This window comes from Drosophila novamexicana, unplaced genomic scaffold, assembly GCF_003285875.2.
Source record: "Drosophila novamexicana strain 15010-1031.04,08,12 unplaced genomic scaffold, DnovRS2.1 tig00000462-arrow-pilon, whole genome shotgun sequence".
NCBI classification, from domain to species: Eukaryota; Metazoa; Arthropoda; class Insecta; order Diptera; family Drosophilidae; genus Drosophila; species Drosophila novamexicana.
The window spans coordinates 2,369,163-2,380,382 of NW_020824806.1; the positions used below are offsets into that span (position 1 = coordinate 2,369,163).

Here is an 11,220-nt window from a genome sequence, read left to right on the forward strand (position 1 = left end):
TAAAAAGAAATGAAAACGAAATGAAAGCCAGCAACAACAAAATTTACACGCTTTACTGAAAGTACTTCAAATAATTTGCCACACTTAAGTTGACAGCAGCACATATTTATAACTTTAATATTTTTCTCAATTTTTAAAGGTCGCTTATTTTAGGATCATGAACATGATTTGTGGTCAAACGCTTTGTTTTGTACCTAGTACCAGCCTAAATTTGAGCATAACTTAAAGAAAGTTTTATTTTAATTTCGGGCCTTAGATTGCAATTATAGAACGTTGCCGAGCTAATTAAAGCGCGCGCTGAGCGCCACATTTGGCTTGCACAAAGGTCGAGTTGGGGCCCAAATAAAATAGGGCAGTTTCCCCCGAGCCCGAGCCTGACAAGCAGCTGAGTCGCTAGAGAAAATGTTCGTCTTTGTTCTTTAAAATTATCGCATAGCAAATAAATTTTGCTGGAATCTGCGCCTGTCATTGTCGCTGCTCCTGCTGCTGCTGCTGCTGCTGTTGTTGTGTCCCTGCCAACGTCGTTGTAATTGTTTTAGCATCCTTTTGGCCCCGGCAGGGTGCCGTTCCCGTCCTGGCCCTGCTCGGCCTGCCAGCCTTCAGCCTGTCTGCTTGAGCATATTACCAAAAATGGTTGTCAACACTTTGGCGCAAAAGCTTTTAGAATTCATTTTCTACTCTGGGGCCCGGTTAATGGTGCTCGCGGCCATTTTTCCACGCTTTTTGTGTAATTTGGTGCTCATTATTTTATTGTGTCCAGCGTTTCGCAGCGGGCGCACGTTGAATATCCAAATTGCAAATTTTACGTGTATCCCTGTCCCTGCCCCCAAGCAGTTAATCTTTTCGTGTTGTTGTTTTTTATTTCGATTATACGGCAAATACCATTAAAAAACAATTTAAAGTTTATCACACGCCATTTGACTTCGCCGTTTTGTGGCACACGGCGGCAGCTATATAAGTATAAAAAAAAAAAGAAAAATAAAAACAAATAGAAAATAATTTTCATTTCATTTAATTGAATTGCGCGCAGGCAATTGCATTAAACATTTTATTAGGTAATATTATGCTGTATTATAAAATGCATTCTCTGTTCATTTCAGTCGCTTTGGCAGACTTTGCATCAGGTACAATTAATTCGACTGCCGCAGGATTGTTGGTTGGCTGCTAAACCATGACAAGCAACTGATGCGCAACAGACCGTAAGTGTTTGCCAGCCCCATGGACTACACTGAAATTTACTTAAGAGACACACACACACGCACACACAAGTACGTGTGTTCTGCCAAATAAGCCTTCGGGCACAGCGTAGTCTATGTCACATTGCGCATACGCAGCGTGGCCTCTGTGTGTGCTACGTGCTTTTCTATTGTTGTTGTTGTTGTATTCTTGTACTTCCCGACTGCTGCCGTGCAGACAATTAAAATCTGGCAGCATTTTACTTGTAAGCCGCTTAATAGGACTGCGAAGTCCTTTTCGCACAGCTGCAGCATCAAATGCGACCCGAAAATGTGTTCATGCGTGAGCATCACACACGTACACGCACACACACATGCCCACGGGTCACAGGCCATGGTTCAGGCGGAGGGGGGTTCAATTCGGTGCTGTATGCGAGCGTGTTAACTCAAGCTAGACAAAGTGCATGGCCAAAGTTGAGAGCGAACCGGCTAAATTATGGCTTAAACTTTGCTTTATGGCAAATCGCATGCTACCTGGCTTTGCTCTACAATGCGCAAATTAAAGCCAGACTTAAAGTGTAGCTATAATACTGGCAATTTCTGTACTATTTAATTTGAAAAGTGGCCCAAATGTTGGTGCAAAAAGCAAAGATTGCGCTTTGGGCAAATCGCTTGAAATGAGCTTATCGGCGACCACATTGCATAATTCCAACTGAGTGCGCAAAGACAAATGTTAATTTAAAATGAAATACTTTGAACTATTCAACTTGTGCAAATATTTTATCATCCAACAAGGCGACATTTATGATTGTCGCTTATAGCCAAGCAAGCAGCCGGACCAAAAGCTAAACCACAAGTATTCTGACCAAGCATGCTCTCCTGCCGACTCTCTGTTGTCCCTTTGTCTCTGTTTGCATTGCTCTGTGTATGTGAGTGTGTATGTGTGTGTGTGTGTTTAGCTGCAGGGCATCCATTTGCTGGGAAACACAGTTGGATATCTGCTGCTACTGCTTGGTGTCTGTCTTGGTCGTGTGTCTATGTTATCAGGCGAGCAGGTCAAGCGCAAAGGTGAGAAATAACAAAATTTCAAATTTGGATTCGGGCATTTCAGCTGCTGCACTAGGATTATTGGGTTAATTTGCACACACTATTCCATCCATATCCCTTTGCCCAGGCAACCTACACTCCAGCTCTCTGCCACACATGCACACACAGGCACACATTTGCTTGCCCCATGCAAGACAAATACCAGGCTGCAAATTCGTATTTCCATTTGAACACTTTTATGCTTGTGGCAGTTGCCAGTTGCCAGTTGGCAGTCGTATATTCAAATTCAAACATTTTGCCAAAGATAAGTCCACACTTTGTTGAACTAAAATTGAATTCCTTTTGCTGCTTGACAAATACAAATCGTAATTATTTGTGCATGGGCAGTAAGATAAGCATTATTAAAACTACAGATTTATATGAATACTGACGTTGGTAAATTTTAATTGCAAATTTTAATCAATTTATTGGCCTTGGCCCAATGGCATTTGCACAACGAATTAGTCTTGCGTATCAGTCTAGGGTATTGAAACGTTATCCATACTCAATTAAGCACACAGCTGTTCAGATCAAAGGACTTCATTTTTCAATAATTGGTCGAATGTAGGGACTAAAGCTGTGTTAGGATATCGAAGAACCCAATCTTTCCGAGATCAGACTTCATTATAAACTGTAGAGATTATATCTGATTTAGGCATTAAATCTGGGGAGTTCATTCCTCTCGAGATCAGACTACATTTGAAATTATTCAAACTGTTTTGTGTATGCTTTATTTAAATCTTGTATCATCATAACCATCGATTGGTTCTAATCTAAGACTTAACCAATTTTGACAAAATTGCTTAGGGATTGGAAAAGAACTTTTGCAAAAATGGGATGGGTTCTAATAAGATGAAAACAAGGTTTCACGAATCCAAGGTCTGACTTTAGTTGCTTTTGATTCCAAGCACTTCTACAGAGTTTCGCGAATTGTATATCTTTCCAAAATCTGGTTTTAAAGTTATGGAAAATGTTTCGGTTATTTTAATATCGAGTTTTAAATTATTTTACTTATTTTACTTTGGTCTCTCGTGGATCTGGACTATTAATGGGCATTCACAAATAGCAATTTTAAATTTGGACGCAAAGTGCCTGTTTTTATTGTTTAACATGATTATGTTTTATTATCTAGTCTTAAAAAAAATAAAAAAATGGCCAAGTGTCACACAAGGATTTTAGTGAGTGAATTAGATGAGAAGTAAAAAAAAGTGGGTAGCAACAGAGTTCCTCCTCACAAAAAAACGACTCTTTGCACTTAAATTTAACAACTATAAAGAATTGTCATTTATTTGGCTGTCTTGAAATTTGAACCCTGGACTTCGTTCTGAAGGTGCGGATGTCTAGCTTACCACGCTACTGAGCCTACACATCGTGCGCTGTAAAATAATTGATATAGTATGTTATTTGATAAAATTATCAGATCGAACGGAACATTTAAATATGATAATTCATATAAGTCTATGCATGCATTCTTGAAATATTGTTATTATTAAATTTAAATTTAAATTATTATTTGAAGTACTCGTCAGCAGAAATTTCGACTGACGCTTGATCTCCTCGCTCCAAGCCAATTCTATTTTTCATAAGTGATTAGCTACACTCTTTCCAGGCCCAAGTCGGGCCGAAAGTTGGTCTTAATGGACCGTTGGATTTTAGTTGAATAATGAATAATTTTAAGCGCATATTTTGCGAAACTCTGAGTTCAGTTGGCGACTGTGCCTGGGACGCCTCATGTTTGAGCAACTCATTTGCGCTTGAAGCGCATTTTTCGTACCAAAAAATTAAGCCAAATTATGCTTGATTCAGTGGCTCGGAAAATTAATTATGTGCACCTATTATTATTATTATTATTATTGTTGTGCTTGTGCACTTGGCCAGCGGCTTCCGGCAATCCGCACTGCGGCGACAAATTAAAATTCATATGATATTAATATTTCTTTTGGTCTTGTTTTGGCCATGCTTTTTGCATTTTAAGTATAATTTCTCTACATTTTTTCATCATATTCGCTAAGCGGCTTAAAGCTGCCAAATGGCTGAAACAAGTGCAGCTGCTGACTCATACGTTGTGTACACTCAGTTATTTATTGTTGGCACAAATTTTGAGGACAAAGCAGGCCTTGACTTCAACTTTGTCGAAATTTTGGGGTGATAGTCTGTAGGGCCCTATAAGATTCATTTTAGTGTTGCTTGTCTTACTGAGCACAGATCCTTAAAAAAAAAAACAGTTAAAACAAAAATTCCATAAAATTTTTTTCAATTATTTCAAATTCTCGTGCAGTGTAAATTAAATCGTGTATAATTGTGTTTTTCTTGTTCTCGTACTGTTATTGAAAAAGAAGAAAATATGCCTGCTTATCGTGAACTCCGTCTGTTGAGATCCGCACGTCGCGTGCTCAGCTACGAGCACCGTCTGCGTGCTGTCCGCGCTTACTCCTCAAAGTGCGACAAGCCGAAAGGCGTGGTCGTTGGTGTCTACCAGAAGGATGGCGACAAACCCCTGAAGTCTTCGGAGAATGGTGTCTTGCTGGACGATGCTGTCGGTGGCAAGATTATGAGCCTGATCCGGGAGCGCGGCATGGACGGACGTCCCGGCAGGGGCCTGCTCTTCAATGGATTGGACGGCGAGTTCCAGACGGTAGCCGTTGTAGGCATGGGTCCCGCAGGTGCTGGCTATAACGAAGCCGAGGAACTGGACGAGGGTATGGAAAATACTCGCATTGCGGCCGGAACTGGAGCGCGTGCTTTGCAGCTACATCGCATGACGGAGGTGCACGTTGATGGCATGGACTTCCCCGAACAGGCTGCCGAGGGTGCTGCGCTCGCCGTATGGCGCTACAACGCCAACAAGCGCAAGAAGAACCGTCTGCCCACACCCAAACTGCACATGTATGGCAAGGGCGATCATGACGCTTGGGTCCGTGGTCTGTTCAAGGCCGAATCCCAGAATCTGGCGCGTCGTCTCTCCGATACACCAGCTAATCAGATGACCCCTTCCATTTTCGCGCAAGCAACTGTCGATGCATTGTGCCCATGCGGCGTTTCTGTGGAAGTGCGATCGATGGACTGGATAGAAGACATGAGCCTGAACTCCTTCCTAATGATTGCCAAGGGCTCCTGCGAGCCGCCACTTCTACTCGAGTGCACCTACTGCGGCACATCGCCCGAAGACAAAGCCGTGCTGTTGTTGGGCCAGGGTCTGACCTTCCACAGTGGCGGCCTCTGCCTTAAGAGGAAAGACGGCATGGACCAATACCGCGGATCCATGGCTGGAGCCGCCGTCTGCGTGGGCGTTCTCCGCGCCGCCGCCGCCCTTTCGCTGCCCATGAACATCTCGGCGGTGATGCCCCTGTGCGAACACATGCCATCCGGCATGGCAGTTAAATGCGGCGATGTGGTGACTCTGCTGAACGGCGTCACGCTTGGCATTAAGAATGTGGACAAGGCGCCGGTGGTTATGCTAGCTGATCCTTTGCTCTACGCGCAGGCCAACTTCAAGCCCAAGATGATTGTCAGCATTGGCACAATCGGCCAGGGTGTCAACCAGGGACTCGGAGGCAGTGCTACTGGTCTCTGGAGTAACTCTAGCTATGTGGCCAAAGAATTCCGTAAGGCGGGCAGCATCACCGGAGATCGTATCTGGCGCATGCCGCTCTTCCGCTACTTCAAACAGATCGTCACCAAGAACTCCACCTATGACATGAGCAACTCTGGACGCGGACCAGCCTCCTCCAGCTTGGCAGCTGCCGTTCTGCACACACTGGTGCCCTGCCTCGATTGGGCTCATCTGGACATCCGCGGTACTGGCATGTTGACCTCTATCAATACCCTGCCCTATCTACTGAAGAACAGTATGACTGGCCGCCCAACACGCACAGTCATCCAGTTCATGTACCAATTAGCCTGCTCGCAAAATTAGGCACAGAAAGGCCGATTTTTTTTTGGTTAAAAAGTAATTATTTTCGAAATGTATGTTTGGAACAGTGTATTAAATGGATTACTTTGCGCGAGTGAAGTATGCGACACAGTTAACGAACCAAGTTTTTTATTTCCACATTGTAAATATGCGAATTGAGAATTGCGTAGAATACAAATTTACCTTTGTTATTTAGAACATTCCATTTTGAATAAAGGAAGCAAAATAAATCAAATATTAATGTAAACGGGATGTTTCCACCTTGTGAATGCGCATTCTTCGAAAAATTTAAAATAGTTAAATTAAATTGACTTTTGTTACACAAGCCCATGAGCTATGAGTTACTTGCAATTTATTTGAGAGTATTTCTTGAGCTTATTTATTTAGAATTTTACAATTTGTTTTTCCGGCGCTTGTCAACCTCGCTGCAGCTGTCAGTCTACCTGTCTGTCCGTCCGTCTGTCTGATAGTCTGTGCTGTCATTTTCAATTACGCAACAGACAATTTGCGGAGTCGAAGATGAAGATGAAGATGTGTGTGCAGGTGTTGATTGAAGCGCAAATCGAATTTACGACCATAAACGTTCGGCTTTGCTTAGTCGCTGTCGACGACGCGCAAAAGTATGCAAAGTATATGTATGTTGCGTAGTATGTGTGTGTGCGCGCGTGTGTGTGCGCAGGGCTTGACAGCTCGATTTCTATTTTTGATTTGACGTTGTGCCAGACTAGCAGCCGTATAAATGTTGTCTGATTAGCGTGTGGCAGCAATTGATTTTCACATTTGATTGAGTGTCTTAAGCTGTGCCTGATCCCACACAGCTGTGCCTGCCGTTTAGTGTATGCGTGTGTGTGCCTGTGTGTGTGTGTGTGTGTGTGTGTATGTGTGCTTGTGTTTGACTGCTAGCTTAACTCGACTTGCAGCTCTCATCAAGCTGCCAAAGCCAGCCAGCTTGCCGTTGATTGGTCTTTGATGCTCTCTGATGTTATTATTTACGATAAATTGTTTGGATTTTTGACAATGAAATTTCCTTAAAGCCGTTCAATCTATGACGTTTATTATCCCGACTTGATAACATGTGCTACCTACATATGTGCATATATACATATGCATCCTTTAGCTTCGTATTTGTTCTACGCCCACGCAGTCATGCACATAACATTAGAGCTAATCACAGTCGAGGCAACAAATGCCACATGCTTTGCTCAATATTTAATTTGCACACATACATGTGCATGTGTATTTGCAGATGCAGATTCGGGTGCACAGTATTTGACTGCAAGCAGCTGGCAGTTGCCAAGGGTTTGCAGAGCCAGCGAAGCAGTTGGAGCCCAACGCAAAGACGTTGTCCCTGCCACCAAAATTCCAAACTGTGTGCTTGTGGCTAGGAGCATTTGTGCATAATCAAATTTAATCTCGCTTTCAAATGTCAAATCAGAAACTGCTTGATTACACTTTGAATGTGGGACTCCGGTGCGCGGCTGACTGGCTGGCTGGCTGACTGGCTGACTGGCGGCCTCGACCGCAGGCAAATATACAAACTGAGGGTTTTATTTATTTAATGACTCGGCTGTTGCTCACCTTGGACAAATCTGGCTTACAAATTCATTTGCTACATTGATTAATTAATGCTAATTTACGAAAATTCCATTTGGCCATTAGCCGCAACCAGAGACACACAACACAAAGGTCCTGCGCCTGGTCTCCTACCTCTGTCTGCCTTCGTCTCCTGACTAACTGTGTATTTAATTTACTGCCTTGGCAACACACCACAGACACACACACACGCACACACGTATATACAAATGTATCCGTGTGTTCAACAGCTTTCTATTCCAGATATTTATGCCTAACTAACAGGCGTCTCTTGTTTCTGTATAACTCAATTTGGGCAAATATTGACCGCTAAACTAATCAGGATTAAGACCCGGCAAACAAACAATTTTCATTTCAATCTGTTTAGTGTCAAGCGTTTGCCAAAAACTTTATCTCTTAAGCATTTACATGACACAACGTACGTGAGTATTGGAGGAGTGTGTATTACAGAATTTCAATAGTTTTATAAATGTTTTGTTCTTAATCTCGATCGAGTATTTCTGCAGCTTACATACAAATGCGCAGAGCCCTTTTACCCTTTTAAACTGATTTCTAATGAGTACAGGGTATTAAAATTAATTAAAATATATATATTTCTGTTACTCTATCCATATAATCGTACCAGGCCTTACAAAGTTTCTGTCATATATTCTTGATTTTTATTATTTACCTTCACGATCTTCATTCATCGTTTGTGATTATATATTTGGAAGCTTCAAATCCTGTAAGTTTTCAGGAGGATCGGCTGCAACTAGAAAAACAAAATCTCGTGGCATACTTGTGCATTTATACCCGATAACTATTTAATATAATATATATAGATACTTATTTAGAATGGTTAAATGTCAGGGTTTTATTGGCCATTTGGAGGACATAAGGACATCAATGGAGGCAAATTAAAAAACATACTCGCAAGCAGCTCGCAATTGGCTCAAGGCGCATAAACGGCGGCTGTTGCTGCTGCTGCTGCTGGGTCTCCGTTTGGCCGGAGAGAAATGTACGGATTTTATTGCTTATTTGTTAAATGACTTGAAAAAGTTAATCAAGCGTGATTTTGATACGCCCCAGAGATAACGAATTATTGTTGGTATGAGGCGATTCGCAGTGTGAGCATGTTTCCTGGCTTGTTTGTTTGTCGCCGTGTATTGCGTTTGTTTCACTTCCCCCTCGGCACTTGGTTACACTCACGTGCATTTGCAAAAAAAAAAAGAAAATTTCAATTTTGTTTGGTTTGGTTTCTTAAAACAAGCTGTTGTGCTGCATACGCGCAAGTATATGTGCGGGCACTCTGGGCCCATAAACGTAACTGGCAAACGAACACATATAGCAAATCGTCGACGGCACCTGTCGACGCCATTTTATGAATTAATAAAGACGCCAAGACCCAATTCCTCTAGATGTATGTGGGTTAGCTCCGAAATATTGGGGCCTGGCGTGGATTTTGTTCCTTTCATTTTGGTAATCTTAAAAGCAGCAACAAACAACAAACAGCGTCTGATTGTGCGTTCAGCTTATTAAACGCATTTTTACAGCACGCTTAATAAGAATTTTCACTTTATATGCAAACATGTGAAACACTATAAACAAAGGACGCCAATTTGCACACACACACATGCACACACGCACACAACCATATAAAGTCACATGCGCCAGTTGTGCGAAAAATTTCCTTTCTATTAAATTTTACAGTAAACTGAATTTACACCCAAGCAACACCAACAAAAACAACAACAACATGAGGAACAGCGCGTTATTAAACAGCATGAAAATTGCCAGGACATTGAAATTGAAGGGGGAGCCCGCAGCCCGCAGCCCGAAGCCCGGAGCCCAGATCCCAGAGCAGTGAGCTCTTTTGGCCTCTCATATTGCCAATGTCAGAGACCGTGTTGTAAACAAAATGGCACAAAATGGCGACACCTGCTGTTGCAAATTAGAAAAATAAGATGTTTCATAAAAAATGAAATGTCAGAGGCAAAATGCGGAAGGCGCACAACAGGTGAACCTGGCAGGGTGGCAGCCCAGCCGAGCAACAGCTGCGGGGGGTTCTGCTACATTAGCAAACAAAATTCGAAGCCAAAATATATTTGAAAATGAAATAATAACAAAACAAGCTGCCGACACGGATTTGTTGCCCTCAAATTGTTCGTTGTGCCAAAATTGGGCTAAGCACCGACAGGAACATTACTCAACAGGCAAAAGAAGAAAAAAGAGCTAAATTAATGACATTGGCTGAATAATCAAATTGGGTATAAGAAATCATGAAATAAATAGACAAACGTTTATGTTTTATTAACAAATTGTGCCGAAAATCGAAAATGCAGTATTATTGTATAAGTGAGTATGTATTTGTATGTGTACGCATGTATGTATGTATATACGTGTGTAGATATGATCATATGTATTTTGGTGTGTACGTAAATTAAGAATTTGATGTGCAGCCATTAAAGTATGCATGTATGTGGATGTGTCTGTGCGTATATGTCTGTATGTATGTATGGCACACATATGTATACACATGTATGTAAGTATATGTGTATGTATGTTTGTAATATTGTCTGTAAGTATACAAGTATTTTGTACGAAGGCATATAAGTATATATATGTGCGTGTGTGTGTGTTTGTGTGTGCGTATGTAGGTGTGTGTGTGTGTGGGCGTGTGTGTGTTAGTGTATGCATGTATGTATGTATGCATATATATATATATATATGCATGCATGTTTGTTTTCCAGCAGACCAACCTTATTAGTCGTTGCGCTGCAAATTTAAATAAAACGAACTTTTATGAAGTGCTCTACTCCTCGATTCTCAAGAATTCAAGTAGGCTCTGCAGTTTTTCATACCCAGCTAGTAGTTAGTGATTTTTTTTTGGTGTTTTTTTTTGGTGATTTTTTTTGGTGCTTTTTTTTGGTGCTTTTTTTTGGTGTTATTTTTTTGGTGTTTTTTTTTTGGTGTTTTTTTGGTATTATTTTTGGTATTTTTTTTGTTTTTTTTTTTGTTTTTTTTTTTTAGTGTATGTATGTATGCACATATGTATGTATATATGCATATGTATTTATGTATATATGTACATGTATATATGTATATATATATATACATATATACATATATATATATGTATATATGTATATGTATATATGTATATGTATATATGTATATGTATATATGTATATATATATACACATATATACATATGTATATATGTATATATGTATGTATGTATGTATGTATGTATGGGTGTGTGTCTGTATGTATGTATGTGTGTATGCATGTATACATGTGCATGCATGTGTTAATGCATATGTACATGCGCATACATGTGTACATGCGCTTGCATATATTTATATATGTATGCATGTATCCAAGCATGTATTCACATGTTTGCATATATACATATATGTATATTCTTTTATCGACATGCATGCCTATATGTGCTTACATGCATACAAACATACA

At 40.9% G+C, this 11,220-nt stretch overlaps 1 pseudogene; it reads left to right on the forward strand.

Annotated features, from left to right (window-relative positions):
• Positions 1-4,455: 4,455 nt before the first annotated feature.
• LOC115760689 lies at positions 4,456-6,290 on the forward strand (annotated as a pseudogene).
• The last annotated feature ends 4,930 nt before the right edge of the window (positions 6,291-11,220 follow it).